The 20,409-nt window shown below is 33.2% G+C and overlaps 1 long non-coding RNA gene across 1 annotated transcript in view; it reads left to right on the top strand.

The window, feature by feature from the left end:
- The first annotated feature begins 9,728 nt into the window (after positions 1-9,728).
- Positions 9,729-20,409, top strand: part of LOC150107609 (uncharacterized) — a 37,221-nt gene continuing 26,540 nt past the window's right edge. The window contains exon 1 of the long non-coding RNA XR_016548206.1: positions 9,729-9,806. This is a non-coding gene — a long non-coding RNA (uncharacterized LOC150107609). The remainder of the gene's footprint in view (positions 9,807-20,409) is intronic.

Here is a 20,409-nt window from a genome sequence, read left to right as displayed (position 1 = left end):
TATGTTTCGATCTCAGTAAGGCCAGGAAAGATGACCAATTTTATTATCATATTATCCAAAATGACAGGTATGTCTAGCTCGATGGAGAGATACATTATAATCTGGAATGTAGCCATTGTCTTCAAGGCAGATATGCAACAGAGTAGAATTTATTATATATAAAAAATTAAATTAGTAGTCCTTATCATCCCTAAAGAAATGATAAGGGCTACCATTTTTAGGTACAATGTATTTATAGGAACGCTCTCCGCCATTAATTATTACCTGCAATTTGTACACAGAAGGCGAACAGAAGTGTTCATTGCTTTATGAGTATCTTCCCACTCTAGCTTTACCATGTTTGCAAAAGAATGTATGTCTGAATTATTTTAATACAGTAATTTTTTCAAGGCTCACATATCCAGTCACGTCACTCGCTCAGATTACTGATATGTGATATGTTCAACTTAATCCACTAGCAGTAGGTGACGTGATCGAGCAGTTTAATCTTGGAAAATGTATCTATAGTAGGTGAATTAATATTAATTAATAACTAATGATATTAATAACATCATGCCATAGTTGATATTACTTTGTAAACATTTTATATATTTGTAATGCTAATCTTTGAGAGTGTGATTTACTCTGATACTCCCTTAGTTGGACACTAATATAAAATAAAGCCTTTTTTTGTATGGTTCTACAGTTTGAAATGATTACCTCACACACACACACACACACACACACACACACACACTGCTTGGAAAGTAGTCAACAGACACCATAGTGTGAAGAACAAACAGCTATGGCGCCTACCTTAATAAGATATAGAACCTTCTTTCCCTGCGATGGCTTCAGCAATACTAAGGGGGAATACTTTCCAGGAGCATACGTAGCGATAGTAGGAATTTTGGACCATTCATTCTTCCTGTAGGAATGTAATGAGGTCCTGGACTTTTGTGGAGCGGGCGTCCCTTGACCTCGGCCGACTGTCTTGAACATCACCACAGTTGACTGGTCTCCACAGAGTCCTGATCTCCTCTACTGAACATCTGTGAAATGAACTGAAGTGTTGGGTGGGTTCAAGAGCGTCGAGTGAGGTCAAGAGACGTCCGCTCCACAAAAGTCCAGACCCTCATTACATGCCTACGGGAAGAATTATAGCTAAGAAATTACAGCAGCAGCAGCAGCCTATGACACGGTACATTGTCTTCTGAAAGCGACAATGGTCAGTTCCGTAGAAACGCGACAAAGTATGAAGCATTGCAGTGTCCAGAATGTTCAGATACTTCTCGCAATTCATTGTTCGTGGCAACACAAAGAGAGGTCCAAGGCCATACCAGGATCATACCATCACATCGCCACCTCCGAATTTCATAGTTGGGGTTAAGCACTCTAGTAAAAGAAGATCACTGGACATCCGCCATATCCATCTGTTAGTTAGAGAGTGTAGCGTGATTCGTCACAGCTTTCCAAGATTCCACGGATGGCGGTTTTACATATTTATTCTTCGTAGCACCCTACGGTTACTTTGGGTGAGTGTGGTGAATCGTCTGCTGTGGATAGTACTTGCCGTAGACTCCTCGCACTTTCATCTCAGTATGGTATCGTGATTGTTGACTTGGGATAGCCCAATTTGTCAATAATTTATTGATCAGATAGGCCGGCAACGTGGCTTCGTATCACAACGCTTATTTCAAACTCCGTCAGTTCCCTTCTTGCAGCCATTTCACCCGGATACAATTGGAGCATCATATTCCTTCTTTGGAGGAATATGATGTTCCACTTCTAACTTTGGAGCATCATATTCCTCCAATTTATACCGGCTACAAACACGTGACTCGTTACATCGCACGATGCAGCTTGCCCATGAGAGTATCCGTTGACTGCTTTCCAAGCAGTGTATATAAAAGTCTATATCTGATAGGTCAAAGGAAATATTAATAATCCTTTTTGGTTGCACTCTGAACAGACAAGTATTACCGTGGTTTTATCTAGCATGACAAATCTGGGATTTTATAGGTTTAATAGTCATCCAGAAGAAAATATAAATATAAACTGAATAAATTCCTTGAAGAATTTGTTCAACAGACATTTTCTTTTGGATGACTTCCTCAACTTCTTGTTTCTTCAACAAAAGGGAAAATCTAGCTTTAATGCGCTATAGACGTAATTTGATTATATAAATATGTTAGAAATTCTACAAGAAAACGAGAACAACTTAATCGCAATATTATCTGAATATTGTGTTATTATAATAACACAATATTTTGACATTATCTATTTCATAAACTAATTTCATTTAAATTATTTATTTTACATGCAAATAGTTTGACTAGCAGAAAAGTTATCTCATAGGTCGAAAGCCCAACATTTTACTAGGTTCTTTTTAGAATTCTGGATAATTATTCTGAAGTGATATAATCAGTAAAATAAAATAATGTAATTAATACAGTATATAGAAAGAAATAATTAAAGGAAAATATAGAACGAAAATGTCAGAAATAACATAAGTAGTTGAAATCTTGATCACTTTTCCAAAATAGACAAGAGCTATTTTTAAAATCAACCATAAACTTTAAACTAATAATAATAAAGTATGAGAGAATAACCAGCTTTTAAAACAATCCTACGGTTCACATAAGGTGGTAAACCTTCGTACATTAGTATACTAGTAGTTTGAGGGTTAGATAATCTGATCTTTCTCTGACGACCAAACATGATATTTTACAGCTACTTCGGTTCTTCAGTAAACAGAGTGGTGGTCTCACAGTGTATCGGACGAAAATCGATTATATCGAAAATCGAAAATAGAGATTTATATTATATGCATAAACTAAGAGATAGCATATTTTTAAGCTTTATTTTATCACTATTCATAAAAAAATTATCCTTAAACTCACAACCAAGAAACTGCGAATCAATACATAATTCACCGAGTGTTATCAGTACTAAGAATTTTATCTGCTTTCATCAGAATGATTTTTAGTTAATTTGCATCCAAAAATATAAATATTGACAGGACAAATCATAATCGATATTTCCAGATCTGTAGAACTGACTCTCATATGATTTCTTAGATTCTTAAATCTTTACATAGTATACCACCAATGAAAACTGCTTAGAATATACACTGGATAATATATCTATCTCTCACTCTCATAAATTACTGGAATTCTTTCGTCTCATATAGGTATTTCAGGCATATAGGTATTTTCAAATTATATTTGTGATGTTTCGAAGTTCTGTTAAGTTTCTTCCTCTTTTAAAGTACCTAACTAGGCAAATTCAGTTTATATCTGTATGCAGTTATTCATTAATTTTCTACCTTGTCAAGTTCAACTGAACTCCTCCCTGCTTAGTGAACTATTGCATCCATTATATTTCTCATATTATTTCATTCTATGCAGTAGATGTCTTTCTGTGGTATTTTCTTTTGGCAGAAATGATAGCGTGGTTAACCAAGCAAGGCAGTTGACAGCAGTATGTGACAGCTGCCCGACGAAAATGGTACTTTGCTGGCGACAGCCCTGACCCGAAATTCTGTTGCTAGGCGGTAGTAAGAGCATCCACTTTTGCCTCCTTGACCTGACATTTTGAGTTAGCGCAGCAGGGGACTACAATCAGCAAATGCTTCATCTCTTAGACAGTTACTGACCATCATTGTAAACATAGCAGAGTAACTGAACGTTGCTACTTTTAAGAAGAATCGACAATACTGGTTTTTAATACTTATGGTCAGCAGAGAAAATCTACAGATAAGGGTAAGAAATAGAAACTCTTTACAATTCATTATCGCTCCCAGCTGGTTAGTTAGAATGTGCTCTGAGTGTCGTGCATTATTGGAAATCCATATAGAGTTTGTAAAGCTATGAGCTATTCAGGAGGAAAAGCAGAACATGCACTGTTCAAATTGGCATCAGTAGAGTATCTGGCATGTCCGTTATACTTAACTAGGGTGTTTTATTATAATAAAATGAACAGAAAAATCAGAGAAGTGTTTACTCCACCTCATCATGGATCAAATATACTACATCGTATAACACCTGTGTTTGAATATATCCAGTCATATATAGCATGTATTACATCGCTGATAAATTTATACTATATTTTATTTACATACTGTTTGTCTTGTCCATAAATTCTATATAATAATTGTGAAAATACCATTACACAAACTCATTTCTGTGGCTGATATTAATTATTAAAACTAAAATTAAGATTAGTATTGTTTTTTACTTAACATAATACACACACAATTTAATATTTATCAGTTATTTCCAGCGCTGTATTCAGAAGACTATCTGCTAAAGTATAGGATGAATAATAGAGAATAATCACAGATTTTTATATCAAACACGATAACAAGTTACCAATTGCAAGCCGGGAATTTTGTCAGCTTCTCAGGAGTTTTAAATAAGTTTCGGTTACATCTTGCTATTTACACAATATTTTAATGTTGACTGCTTTTATGAAAGATATATTAATTCCATGATAAAATTTTAAACTGTCCTTTTCAATATAATAATATATTAATATTAATATTTAATTTTATTTTTTATTTTTATTATTATTATTAGTTTTATTATTTTTTTTATTGCTTGTGTGTTCGAAATTTTTCAGTTGCATTGCCTTTGGATAAAATCAGTTTTCAACTGAGGTTTGAAACATAAATAAAGATATTTAGAAAAGGAAAGATAAAGGATATTTAATAGTATTGTATTTATTTAGCTCTTTTATTATCCTAGAACAGTCTCCAAATTTTGTTCATTTGTCAGCAAACCAAGAATAGCTAATAATCGTTTTAAACCCTAAGGTATATGTTCCTTTAGGTATTTTCAGCGTAAACTTAATAGAATTAATATTAAGTGCATTTATGACTATTTAATCTATCTTTGTATTATCAACTATTAATCAAATAAAGAATTGCTCTCTCTCCTAATTAGATGCCAGTCATGAAACGTGAAGCATTTCCCATCCGAATAACAAAAATCATTATTGAATTCTAACTACTAATCAAAGAAATAGGTTGTGTGTGTGTGTGTGTGTGTGTGTGTGTGTGTGTGTGTGTGTGTGTGTGTGTGTGTGTGTGTGTGTGTGTGTGTGTGTGTGTGTGTGTGTGTGTGTGTGTGTGTGTGTGTGTGTGTGTGTGTGTGTGTAACCTAGATATCCCTGTGGAGAACACTAATGGGAACTTCTTCAGACCTCAAATTTTCATACCGAAGAATGAAATTCACCTACCACCTAAGGTAGACTGATGATGGGAGAACGAGACGCAACCTACTCTGTCTGCAAGGCATAAGTTGTTGTTGTTGTTATTGTTTTAAAAAATATATACTAATTCGTATTAGTAGATTAAAGAACAGATAATCCTGAAATCCAATTCTAGACAATATTGCACAGAATATTTTGCAAACCATTTCAGGGCTTCAGTAAGTTGGTGCTTTTACATCAGATAATAAAAATCAATTACCATCTAAAGGCATTTAGAATTCACGAAGTTACCCACTCAGCCAGAGAGACCAGCGTTGGCTATAAGCCTCGCAAATATTTATTTCTGCCATAAATCTCTGTCAGAACAAAGCTTGTTTGTAAAAACTCCGAAGGTATAGAAATAGTGTAAATAATAATAATAATAATAATAATAATAATAATAATAATAATTTCTAAATAAAGAGGTGTATGTTGATCATCACAATATCTGTCATATCTCATTTTAAACTTTTATCTCCAGTGAAAATGCATTCCGTTCTTTCGCTACTGGCTATATAAAGGATCTACTCTTCGCTCTTATATTATTATTTTCAATACCATTATGCAACTTCAAAGCCTTCTTGTTATTCCAGTTCCTGCTATCTGGTGAAACATTTCTCTAGTATATCTGTCTGGTAGATTCAGTTCACAGATTTATTTCTCATATTATCTCTCTTCCTCATGTATACAGAAACTGTAATTATAACTTTAATTGTATTATTGAAATACGATAAAGTTTCATGCTAATTTAGTGATATGTGAAATGTAATCTTTGCTCATTAATACTTCATTGTTTTATGCACACATGTTGATGCCAATTATATAAGTTTATTTATATACGAAAAGATCGAGTATATTGAATCAAGGGAAAGCAACTTTATCTCTGTTTGGGTTAAAAGGTTTTTAGAAATACTGTTTCAAAGTTTTTAAACTTACGTTTTTTATGAAAAGTATCTGCATTTAAAACTGCTTCCTGAAAAACTAATATACACTATTACTAAGGAAACTTGGTATATGAATACTTAACCAATTTAATCAATACCATTGTATTAACATTGAGTACCACGCTCTTTATCACTGATTTCCACAAAAGCTGTTCAAAACTAGTCCGCTATTCCCTGCGTCATTATCTATATCCCATTTAGAATATGAGCTGACCTTGATATACACGTCAAGATTGCCAAGGATGCGAAGTGCCCATTAAGTTTGCAATCCCATTGATATTCCATTGAAATAACATGGATACGAAGTTGAATATGATTGATACATGTCATCCACATGGACGTTTGAGTGGTTAACGACAGATTACAGAGTAAGATGAAATTATAGAGAGTCATCTACTCTTATTACAAGTTATTAGGAACCAACCAGTTATTAGTGTAACTCCAGTTCTACGCGGATTATTATCCGTTCCCCTCCCCGATTTTATTCAATATATATATATATATATATATTAAACATTGCACTGGCTTCTGAATATCAAGCGTTATATTAATTTAACGAAAGAACTTGAGCATTGGATTACAGCAAAAATTGGCCAAAAAATTAATCTTCGTCTTCTCTTCCTCTATAGACTAGACATCTTTACATAGTTACATCGTCAACGAATTCTCGCCAATTTTGGTATATAGTTAATTTCTTAAATTAAGTAAAGCTTTCCTGAGAATTTCAGCTCATTGACTAAAAGAGAAGGTTCAAGGTGGGGGGGAGTGACTTCTGTTCCCACACTTCCACGGATCTCATCTTTCAAATGATTACGACCGATATTATTTTAGTTTCTTGCGTTTCTTTAGGTGCCCTGAAAATTTTGGCGCAGGTGAATTAAAATGGAGGTGGGGATGAAAATGGCAGAATAAGTGAGTGAATGAGTAAGTATAGAAGTAAAAGTGTCGCAGAGACACCACTACAAGTCGACATTGCTCAACCGATTTATATTGGCTGTTATTCGACTTTACGTGCTTTTTATCAAATAATTAAATAATTATTATCTCATAAAAATATGATATGCATATTCAAAAGTGAATTAATACTGAGAAAGTAGGAGATTGACTGTGAATTACGAGCGTCTAGTTGACATCATTTTAATTAATAAGATAGTAATTTTCTCTTTGAAATTTGAACACTACCATAATATCAGAAATAATAATAATAAATATGCCTAAAAGTAGTTGTCTCTAAAATGTACCACTACTGCTTTCTCAGTATTTGCTCCCTTTTCTACATGTGAGAATTTTACGAGATATGAAATAGCAATGCATTGCTTTTGCTTACTGTGATATCATATAACGTATTATGCCGTATATTGAACAACCTTAGAGTTTGCTGCTCCAGGCAACACGCTAACACCTGAACGCTTCAACTATAGCATCCACTTCGGTGGATGCTATAGTTATATATATATATCTACCTTATAATATAAAATGATAAGCCTTTTTCTGTAACATTTTTGTGTCACGTTTTTTGTCAAGTTATTTGAAACGTTTTGAAACTCAGGGGCTACCCTGAGTGTTTAGACTTCAAAATTCGAGTCATCAGAATTCAAGGAGAACTGGCCTACCAGTCGAACTCAAGGGGTTGGGCGCCGCAGGCGCAGGGGGAGGAGGAACCCCCCCCTTTCATGTCTTCAAAATTCGAGTCATCAGATCAGAATTCAAAGAACCGGCCTACCGGGGGGACGGAGCCCCCCCTAGTATATATATATATATAAACCAATATAAATACATGCCTTTGCACTGAAGAAAGCGATCACCTGATAAACCAATTTTGGATCCGAAGATTATCTCCGCCCACTTTCATTTTGGTTTATCTGCTAATCCTTTCTTAGTAGTCGCTTGTTCATACCAATCTTCATCAATTCATTTCTCCATTTAAGGTGAAAAAAAATATGCTTAAAACTGTACTCCGGCAAAAGAGTTATATAAGAGATACCATATGTAGCAAATGCTACACACGGCATCTCTTTAACTTTATGCAGGTTGGCCAAAATAGCACCACAGCTACTAAGTGGTGCCAAGTGCAAGATTAGAATAAGAAAAAAGGAAAAGATTTATTCCTCGGTGTTATGTACATAGATATATTAGATGGAAAAGTCGCGCAATAGTATGTAAAAAAAAATAAAGAAAGAAAGAAAAAGCATAATGAGTTGAATCATATAAATAATACAGAAAACTGATCTAGTGACGAAATTGCCATCTGACAAAATTCCGAAATATGCTGAGAACTGTTTACTGGAACTCAGAAATTAAAGCATTTCTCGATAATTTCAAAAAAAAAAAAAAAAAAAGGCCAGCGAAAATTTGCCTTGGGAGGGGCGGGGGACAAGGGAAGGAATATACTGTGGAGTGGACTCTTGCAGATGGTTTATTTTGCGAGTTTTCCCTTTTCCATTTAAGTAAATTAATTCGACTAGCTTTCATTATGTATTCATAGTTTTTGAAAGATGGATAGAAAATTTAACTTTTTCTCTCTGTCTGATGCCATGTGCTTCATCACGTCAGCTCTTACTTTACATTTACTTCCTTATCAGCATGTAAATCATGGAGTGCAAGCTTCATTTTAGACATTTTACTGTACTTTTATTATGTTATAATGCCCCCAATTGTCCCAACTGTTGGATCATATTATCACGTTTTGTTAAATTACAAACTGTATTAAATTATTCTCTTTTCTTGTCCTTGAACATAAATTGTTCAACAAAGTGGATTGGAGTGGATAAAGAAGGAAATAGCTCCTTTTCTTCATATGGTCTCATTTTTCCATTGATGTCACACGTGAGCTTAACTTGGAATATTGACCTCATAAATTCTTTGATCGTCTTTTGGATAAATTATGGTTCTTGATCACCAAATAGCAGCGATATGGACTTTAACAATCAACTATTGGGATCTTGGTGATATGCAAATTTGATTTTATTCATGTTAATTTATCGCCCTCTTTTATAGCATATATACTTCTTCTTATCTGTAATTTAGCTCCTTTGTTTTCTGAGCGACAAGTAAATTCAGCTATTGGTTTTAATATAGTGGATATGATTTACATTCTATGTCTACCGAGGTTCATAGTTTATCTTAGGAACTCTCCATTATGTTACTCCTATCTTGAAGAATATTTCCATGGTGTTCAGCCTGTTTTGAAATATTTTCATTAGACTTTATCCATCTCTTCTATTCATTAAATAATTTTTCATAAGTAATTGGTGCTATAAATAGTTTATTTAACGAATTTTCATCGTACTAAATGCAAGTATTAATTATCACTATTTAGCAATGTTAATAAGTAATTAATTAACAGTATTATTTAAAATTATGAATAATTTTATCATAACATGTTTCTTGTCTTGGCATTATTTTGTTTCCCCTTGATCCAACATGGTTTTCTCTTCCGATAGGTTTGTCGCGATAGCGTTTTCCCGATAGATGCACCTATCGGGAAAACACTGGCTTGATATAAGTGGTCTGCAGAAAACTAAGATGCGGAAGGTAAAAAAAAAAAAAAAAAAAAAGGAAAAGAAGTGGAGAGAAATAATGCTCAAAGTATAACCTTTATCTTCGTTTAAGCTTGAAGTGAATATGCTTGTAAGTGAAGTCTCCTTTAGAGTCATTTATTGATTTTATTTATTTATTTCATGTTTTAATTAAATGTATGTTATTATTTTTGCAAGTAAATTTTTTCTTTCACCGACGTATATGTCGTAAGTCGACATTCTTTGTGTCTATTGAACTGCTAATATTTTAAACGTTAAGGCACTTTTTTTTTTCTTCAGTTTACAGTATTCCAACAGGAATACTACTCGTCGTAGAACAGAACTAACCCGAATTACTTAAAAACAAAACATCGCAAAATTCGGATGTGAATAATTTATCTTCACTGTAAACAGTATTAGTACTGCTTGAGCCTTGTAATACGTAGCATTAATTCGCTAATTAATGGAAGGCAAGGAATAGTTTAATTAGCGCTATTTGACACGAATAGTTTCACATTGCATGAACTGTATGACCTATTTTATTTTAACACCGTTTCTTTCCGTCAGGGTTTATTTTACATAAGCTGCTTGCATAATTTCATTTATTTTTTTATTATTTTTCATTTCATATTCTCATACTTAATATTCATAATCGAGGAAGCACGGAGCGGGGAAATAGCAAATCAGAACGCTGCATCGGATTCTCGAGGATTCATCTATAATTTGCATAACAATATTTTTCGAATTTTTAAAATATCTTCTGTCAAAGTTCTAAGAAATGTATACGTTATTCACTCCCCAACAGCGCAATGTTATGCGTCGTCGATGCGGCAGTCATAATATTGATAAAGTGAAGCTTTATTTAAAGACGGAATGATTTTGGGGTTTCAGATAAATAGTATGGTTTTCAGCTAACACTTCCAATTGTTTGTCTAGGCAAGAGAAATATCATGAAAAAAATATTTCGGTGTCTCAATTAAAAATTTTAGCTATTTTTCTCTTTCTCATTAATTAAACGATTTAAACAGCATGCCTTAATTACGCTTAATAGTACCTTTATTTACTACTCATGATATTAGTTTCTATATATTATTATAAAGTGTTGGTTATAACGAGAACTACAAAAAAGTACTGAAGATCAGACAAAACTTTGATCGGGAAGTGGCAGAATTTTATATCTCAGAAACTGGAGTGTTACCTAGCAAAACATGCTAATCAGCCGATTACTCCTAATTTTAAATGACGAAATTAGTTGTGTCCACTAAATTCTAAATAAACAGCTATTTGTTTAATGCAGTTTTTTTGAAAGTTTCATTAACTAAATTTATATGGCCTAAAATTTTGCTGATATTTGTAATAAATAAAATGGATTTTGATCGATAATTTTCCTCACTAAATGTTCACGTTCTGCTTGCTTATTCTTAATTTCATCTCTCTCTCTCTCTCTCTCTCTCTCTCTCTCTCAATCTTTATTCTTCAGTAATTTTTAATAAGAACAAGAAGCTATCCGTTTTTATATAATCGTTCTGTTTAACTAAAATTAAAGTTTCTTTAATTATTAAATGTTAAGGTTTTCTTTAATTATTAAATGTTAAGGTTTTCTTCAATTAGTTTCCAAAAGTATTTTATTCAGTAATAATTTCAGAATAGACATTTCTTTCATTCATTCTGTTTTCACCGTGTTATTAATCACGACAGTGACATTCTATGACGTCCTTGAAATATTTGGTTTCTTCAATTACGTTAAGGAAGCACATGCAAATAAATAAATAAATAATATTAGGAACAAATAGCATTTTTATAGATATTATTTTAGTTATATTATATTAATTTTATTTTATTTTATATTCTATTATATTAATTATATTAATTAAATGAAGGACTAATTGCTAAGCTACAAAAATCTAATTTTAAAAATGTGCCATTTTATCAAAATCTAATAAATGCAATTAAAACGATTCCCGGCTACCAAAATTTAATTTATAAAAGACATCAAATTTTTTCTTCAGTTGTCAAAAAGTTAAGCTTATTACAGACTATATAAAAATAGCAAATATTGTTCAGATATAGTACCTTCGTCATCTCATTAAATGGCTTCCTTGTTTGATAACAGAGAGATGATTTCTTCTCGGTAGCTACATATTCATGTGACCAACAATTCCACTCTTCCGGATCAATGCCTAGAGAAAGTCATAACATTGATTTACTGAGCTTCCGATGTCCATCGTGGAGTAGATATTTATTAACTTCATTACGGACTTCAGATCTTGGAAAAGATGCACTTTATTTGTTTGATTGTTTAGGTTTTACGCCAAGGCCGCTATGACCACGATATTGGTATATCATGTTTTTTCTTTCTTTCTTTCAATCAGGATTGTTCATAGGCAGCCTTCTGTTTTTCACGAGGGGAAAAATTCTCCTAGAGAAAATATCTTATCTTCATATTATTCTGAAGGTATGTAAGTTAAAATAAATTGCATAAAATAGGAAAAAAAAATAATTGTTTGCTGCTCTATTTTTTCCTCGATTTTTTGTGGATGAAGTGCAATATAAAAATTCCAAAGGATGAACCTTTGACTTCAGTGGTATCTGCAATAATAATTAACTAACTATTCAATTAAATAATCTTACTCATTTAAAAATCAGTGAATAATCCAATTGTTGGTCATTAATATGGAAGATTTTTAAATTGATGGAGATACTGTCTGTGATATCGAAATTAGTCTTTAACAAAAATTTTAATCTCTATTGTATGCCATGCAGTGTGCAGCCAGTGTGTGTGTGTGTGTACAGGCAGTGTAACGTTAAAAACTGATACTTCGCTCTTTGTAAAGAGCTTCCATGTGATCAAAAAGGCATGGTATTGATTATTAATGACTATATATAATCAGTCATTAATTATACCTACTAATGGGTAATAAGTTTAAATAAAAACTGCTGCTGTACTGTCCTATAATTCACTGGCATTATTCAAATTAGCCATTTATGAAACAAATTAATAAAAATAGACACTTTCACGGTCAGTCATAATCTTCACTAATTTCGAAAGGCTTGATCCCAGTTATGATCTTTGCCCGATAAAATCAAAATCCTAATTTTTTATGTGATTTCCACTCACAAAAGGTTGTAAGTCTATAGTACATTAGTACCGTGAGTGGGCTAAGGATTTTTCTCCTATTTTTATTAATTTTTATAATTTATGTATATTTTATTTATTTTTACATAGTCCGGAAACAAACCCTGCTCTAGAGACTAAACATGAAACTTTTTCAGCCATTTAAGGCCTTCAATAAGAAGGGTAGTGGATTCACACTGTGCGATGAAATTCATCTTCCACCTGAAGACTATCACAAAATCACAAACATCTATGCCTGCGGCGGTATTCAAACCCGCGATCTGTTGGTTGGAGAGCGGATGTGCTAATCACTCCATGAACCAGGGCGATTGATTTTTGACCAACAGTGCAGCAAAAAATAAATAAATAAAATAAAATAAATAAATAATAATAAAGTAAAATAATATGTAGCTGTTTAAAGGATATTTCACTTTATGGTATTAATGCTTTCGCGAGTTTACTCGTGGTTAAACATAGAATTATATTTATATGGGTGATGGACACTTCAAGGAAACTATAACAGAATAAAATAAAAGATTTAGAGAAATGCAGATAAACATTAAATCAAATATATATATATATATATATATATATATATATATATATATATATATATATATATATATATATATATATATATATATATATATATATATATATATATATATATATATATATATATATATATATATATGATAACTATACATTTATACATATATAGTTATCCAATCTATTTTTATGATAATTTGTTAACATATCCGACTAAAATTCCTTTCCATCTAATGAGTCTTTTAGAAGCCAGTCAACTTTAAAATTACTTGATATATTCCATGCGTTTTAGTAAGTCGTACTAAGACTGCAAACAAGGAAGTGTTATAACATACGAACGTTGGCCAATAACCATGGCATAGCAAATTATGACATCAGACATTTCATTGAAGTTCAAGGCAATAGTTTAATTAAATTGACTACTGTCATTGCTATTAGCATTGAAGGTCGCTATGTACAGGCGTCTCAATTTTTGAATAAGTTCGGATTACACATCTTTTGGAAGGATCTACGAGAGTTATTTCAACAAATAAGGTAACAGTCACAGTTATGTGAAGAACCATTCTGGTATAAATGTACATTAATCGATTTTGGTAGGTGTCAATTTGTCTCCGTCGCCAAATTTATAAATTTGTCACACCTTAGCAAATAGACATCTATCCCAGTGTAATAGAAATCGGTGTCAAGTACCTTTAACTAGGAACCAATAACGTGCTTCACATAGCCGTCGATTTCAAACAAGATGCTCTTTCTGATCGTCGAGAAAAATGTGAATCACTGAGTGCAAGATCAGGACTATGAACTGAGTGATCGAGAATTGCTTTGGCACCCATCGCGCATAAACCTTTTTGTAGTATAATGGTTTTAAATGATGCTATGTACACAACCCATGGAGAGGTTAAGTTCTTGGATAATGCTACTCAGTTTAATTCATCTGCTTTGTCTGATTAACGCATCTGCATGACAGTGTCATGCGTGGCGGGCATCTTTCAGCACCCTGGTCTCTGTTCGTTTCAGACCTATGTCCTCCTAGCAGCTAGCAAAGGAATTACACCGTATCCAAACCTGCTTTTGTGATACCATTTTCTTCAGACTTCTCGAATTGCATTGAATTTCTGCAAACAAAAACCCTACTTTCCTGCAATGCTCTTAATATGTGAAATTCGAATCACTCTGTGTATTTTTACGCACGATCTATGTATTTATGAATTTTTCCACTTCCTACCATTCTTCAACTAATAGTGCGGTTGAACGATACCCATGTGATGCCATCTCATTGAAACAGACGCTAACACCACTCGCTTCGTTTATTGTTCTGTCCACGAACGATATATTTTCACATGCAACGTAATGCTGTCTTAATTTCAAGTATAAAAAACTAAATCCTCTAAAGAAGCGTTTTCGTAACCCAAACAGAATTCTTTTAATACTAACATTTTGGGGATCAGTTGGTTCCCATCGCCGAGATTGATCACATTCTCCCCATATGTGTGGGGGGGGTTGGGGGGGGGGGAGATAGTGTGAGTGAACGCCAGAATCAATTGGAGTGAGCATTTCTAATTTCTAATTATTTCGTACTTCACCTCAGGCTGGGTTCTTATTGCAAGCCGCATAAGGTTGAGGTTTTTTTTTGTTTGTTTTTTGCTTCAACTGTTTTGGTACGTCTTGTTAAACCAGGGCTTGGAAAGTGGAGGAGAATTTTGGATAAACTGCAGAATGGAGAGCTTCATGCCAGTTGCCAGTAAGGATAATTCTTGTAACTCGCTCAGAGCAGGTGTTAGGGTCAGAACTGCAGAAACAATATTCATAATGTGGAAAGGAAGAGTAGAAGGTTAGTTTGGTAGCATTCTTGTAGAGGAAGCTTGCGCAAGATTGTTATCTACGATGTATATGGAAGAAGAACATATTTAAATTTAAAAAAAGAGAGTGGAGAGAGTTAAGAATTGGAATAGGTAGTACGATTTGAAAATATGCAAAAATTAGGTCATGCTTATAGTAAAAACTTTTGCATCACCTTCAGCTTGGCCGGTAGTGTTGGCAGAAGAATCCAGTTGGAGTACTGAAGATTAAGATCAGTAGAAAAATGACTGTAGTATTTAGATAGATGGATTACAGAAGGTCGACCTTCACTGATAAGAAGCCGAAGAGGTCAGAGTAGTTTTCGGAATTTGAAAACCGTAAATACAGCAGATGAATGTTACTAAATGGAGCAAGGAAATTTTGCTACAGAGGACGCCAAAGCAGGGATTCTAAATTATTTGTTCTCTGGAAGACATTATTGGCACTCACAACCCTTGTGTCGAAAGGAACCATCATAGATTGTGTAATTTGGGCATTAAGGTGGACTCTGATTGCTGTAGCTGCAATTTGTGTTTTTGTAAAGAGAAATATGTCTTTCTGTTCATATAAGTGATGATGTACATCAATTACGTTGGCGTTCATACCGTGGATGTAGGTAAAGAAGATGCGAAAGTGAGTTTTTTTGTTATTATTGTTGCAGGCTGCCATGTTTTGTATATTGTGCTTGGTTTTTGACTTATTTGTTAGGATTAGTTTTGAAGAAATTTATTTCGATCGCAGTATCACTGTCGTACGTTTTATTTTGGTTCTGGGTTAGAAGAAATGATAGAGCAGGGACAGTGAGAGGAGATATATTCTTGGACATGGCACCATATAAAGAACTATCAGTTTCCATGATATAACGTGGCTTTGACAGTGTCTCCCGCATATCACTGATAGGATCCCCCCCCCCAGAGTATTGGCAGCGGGATTATGTCTCAAGCTAGCCAGGAAACCTCCGACTCATTACTATCGGGTTTAGGCCCGTGTACTGTTTATCTAATGACCAGCCTGCAGTACCACCATTTTTTACTAATACCCTCGAAATTGAATAGGTTTTTGGTCTCTAAGTATGCCTGCATCTATTTGAAGGTATCACTCACGTTGCCTAAAGAAGAGGAGAGGCACAACCCGAAACCTCTGTTCTAGAGACCAAACATGACATTCACCACTTCAGGCGATGAAGTCATCTACCATCCACGGTCTAGTAGCATTTTTTAAATTTTAATTTCATTACCTTTATTACGTTTTTATTTAAATATTTCCTTTTGTCCATATCACTGAACATAGGCTATATGGTTGGTATACCACTTCTGGCAAGTTTTATCGGAAATTAACATGCAATACTCTCTTAAATTCTGATAGTGGTGTTTGTCCTCCTGCTGAACTTACCTTCCCTGTTTGATAAAACATGTTATTCTCGAACCAAGCCAGCAGACTTGGACGCGAAGAGGCATTATCCTACTGAAACAAGTATGTTTCTCATTGTAAAATTGCACAGACACAGGAAATATAGAATTATGCAGAAGATGGACGCTATCGTTCACAATAATATTGATGAAAATCTGTTGAGCAATTCCACAAGTTTTTATCAATCACAATACCTTTCTGTTCGTAACATTCAGCAGACTGCCTCCAGATCCAGGTTTCTCCCTTCTGATGTAAATAGATAGCAGCAAGAACTATCAATTAAAAGTATCCTTCCAGTCATTAAGCGTCCAGTTTCTATGATATGATTTAAGCACCATCATTGCTGTAACCGCCGTTGCAGCGTTCGAAGTTGTTAAACTATAGTGAATCATTCTAGGGGAAGGAATTTATATAGTAAAGTTTCTTATATAGTAAATTTATATAGTAAAGTTTTATATATATATATATATATATGATTCAACTTACTGGGAAATTGCTGTATGACATCTTCTAGGACAAATATTATCTTAAAGACGATGGAATTACAGATCGCAAACTGTAATTAAGTATTTATTCGAATAATGAAGTGAACTAAACTAGTGATCGAAGGCGCTAGGATTGTAGATTGCTCTAGTTATTCTCTTCTAAATGCACTTGAAAATTTTCAAGAGGTATTTAGAGTCCTTCTAAAAATGGTAAGTGTAATCTATAGTCTTCACTTCAAAGAAAAACCTAATTTTGAAAAGAAAAACAACTTCTGACGTAGATGTAGATATAATAGGCTTATGCAAAAAATGAAGATATGGCAGAATTTCAGTTTTGAAGATAATCCCAGTAGAGTTGTAATGTAAAAAATCATGCAAGATAGGGGTTAACTCTGGAACACAAATTTTAAGAATAATTGGAAAGCACTCCTTTGTCATCGGAAGTACTCACGTTAAAAATATGAAGAAGGTATTGATTGTACCAGTTTGACATTATAGGAGGATACTGAAAATCTGTTTAATTTTTTTAATTATCTTTGTGAAAATTTAAAATAGTTGCGGCATTTTTCCCTTTTACAGCTTAAAGTCCATCGACAATAGCATAGGAACTTGGATAGCCTTTCACATACATGTAATAAGCAGGAAATCCTCTCTGAACCTCAATAGATCATTTTATGGCACTTAAGATTACCTATCTGTGCTGAAAATATCTTTACCGAGAAATTATTATTTTTTAAGTGAATATTTCAAAGGGAAAGTAAAACAGAAATGTCTGTTTTTTCCAGTGCTTGAGTGGTAATGTGTAGTGTTTTATTGTAATGCATGACTTTATGGGGAGTCCTCCAAAATATTTCCAAATGCAACCGATTTTAGTTTGCATATAATGCTGAAAAAAACAGCAATATTGCTTTGCTATAAATTATGCTCAGCAGAAGCATGAGGAAGAAGAATATTTATAACTTCACAGTTATAAGCAACGATCAACATCAACTTAACGGTGCTTGACTCTTACTCATTCTATCCTTGTCGCCTTTGATAACATCTTGTTTTGACATTTCAGTTCCGATACATACAATTGGGCTCTTGTCTACACTAATGACATAATGCAGTGTTGTGTTAAACATCGCATTATTAGTGATGTCAGTTCAAGTTTTTGAATATATGCTTGTTGCAGACCACTTTAATAGCGATTCTCTTAATCTAAATGCTGCACCTCTCCGGTTACAAACGTTGCTTTGAAACATGAATGCAACCATTTCAACTACTACCATTTACACACTAAACGATCTCAAACTGTTGACAGTGATGATCCTGGAGATCTTGTTATTATTTTTTTCTCACTCCTCATAATTTAAGTTTTAGTTCTCATAAGTATTTAATAAAACTCAATGGTCTTTTAGTTCTGTTAATAGCGGTAACTTCTAATTGAAGAATTTGGTTTATCATTACTATTTAAATTTATATTTCGGTTGTTGTTATTTTATTTAAATATAAATATAACTGCAACAGCAATGTTGCATAATATTGTGTTAACATTAAAATTTAAGTACATATGTACTCGTATTATTCCTTATTATTAGAGATTATATATATATATATATATATATATATATATATATAAAGTCTTCTCTGACTTTCTATATGTTAATTCAGCAAAGATCGTAGCTAAAAGTCCATTACGTATTACCCAAGTGTCTCTGCTTCCGCTCACATTACATAATAAGTTATTGTACCTGGTTTATGGGTAAAACATTTGCAAATAGTTACTAAATTATCAAGTTTCCTAAAATGAAAATCTTGTAGAAACTTAGATCAGATGAATTTGAGAATTTTCAGTTTATTATATTGTTATTAAATAAACTTCTGCATTGGCAATTCCAAAAATTGCAAAAATATGTACTCAAAAATTGCAGTTGTAAAATATGTACTTACAAAGTTATATGTTTTATCCTAATGAAAGATTTTGTTTGACACTAAAATGAACAGTCTTCTAATAATAGGGCCAAAAAAGTTTCCGTACTGTATATCTGAGACAAAAAATCAAGCTTAATATTTGTGTACATTAGAAGTCAGACAGACAATTCTGCGTGTTTCCACACTACTTAGTCGTGATGCGACCAACGAACTTTCTTTGTTCCACACCGTTACGATTACAACGCAATAAGAGCGTTGTTCTATTTCCATAATAATGACTGATGAGGTCATTTCGGTTACGTTGTCAAAATGATGGCTGCTATCAAATAGCCTCTGTCTGTAGGATATGCGCACAGTCATTGGAAGGACTTTCACCCCAGTGTGAAGTGTAGGCGTATGTAGTAGCCTATGCAGTGCTCTTTTATTTCACCCTAATGAGTGAGTTCACCAAGTGTCAGCTTTCCATGATCTTCACTGCTTCCCGTAGTATATCATTCAACATTCTAAGTTCATAATTACCCTATAAATATACATGTACAACTTCACAAAGTTACACGCTCTCAGTGAAGATCAGTTCCTTTTATAATATATTTTAACACCTTAACATTTTATCGAAATATTTTAACACTTCACCTCACGACACTTTATGGCTGGTGTTTGTGCAGTTAAGTTTTTTTGTAGAAATCAAATACTTTTTATATTAGAATATATAAATTGATAATTGACATAAATGTAATATTTGATATTGTTTAGAAATTAATTAGCAAAATACTTTAGTGAAATTCTAGTTTTGAAATTCTTAAAAATTTATGAAAAAATTCTAGTTTGTTAAAATGGATTAATAATACCTTTATGAGTCATGAAAGAGAAAAAGTTCCCGATGTCATTAAATTTACTGTCAATTTATCATCAGGAGGAGACAGGTTATCTTGGAAAGTTATTTCATCATAATCAGATAAAAAGACTTTCCACTTGTTCAAATTTAAACACCTCTTTCTATTTATAAGATATTAAGTACGCGTTTAATAATAAAGTTCATACTCTACCAAAAATTGATAACGAAAAATAAATATCAACTTCAATATCAAACTTCAGAACATCCATGTATCAACAGATAGGAGACATGCTGAAAAATACGATATGTTTTAAGAGCAGAAAGGCTGGTGCTTTTATGGCATGGCATTAGAGATCTCCAGTGGAGTTTCTGCTGATAATGTGATCTCTCTGTAATAATGATTTATCAATCATATATATCTTACCAATTTTAGCTCTTTGTGAAATTGTACAGGATATAGAGAAAAGTGGCCCGACTAGGCGGTAGGAGATCCATTCAGTTAATAAAATCCATCCATATTGAACTCGCGGTGATAAAGCCGCTCTTCACAAATATTACAATATATTTG

This window comes from Typopeltis vanoorti, chromosome 4, assembly GCF_054136105.1.
Source record: "Typopeltis vanoorti isolate ZY-2024b chromosome 4, IOZ_Tvanoo_1.0, whole genome shotgun sequence".
Taxonomy (NCBI): domain Eukaryota; kingdom Metazoa; phylum Arthropoda; class Arachnida; order Uropygi; family Thelyphonidae; genus Typopeltis; species Typopeltis vanoorti.
Note: the sequence above shows the minus strand (reverse complement) of the source record. Positions and strands in the feature narration are given on the sequence as shown.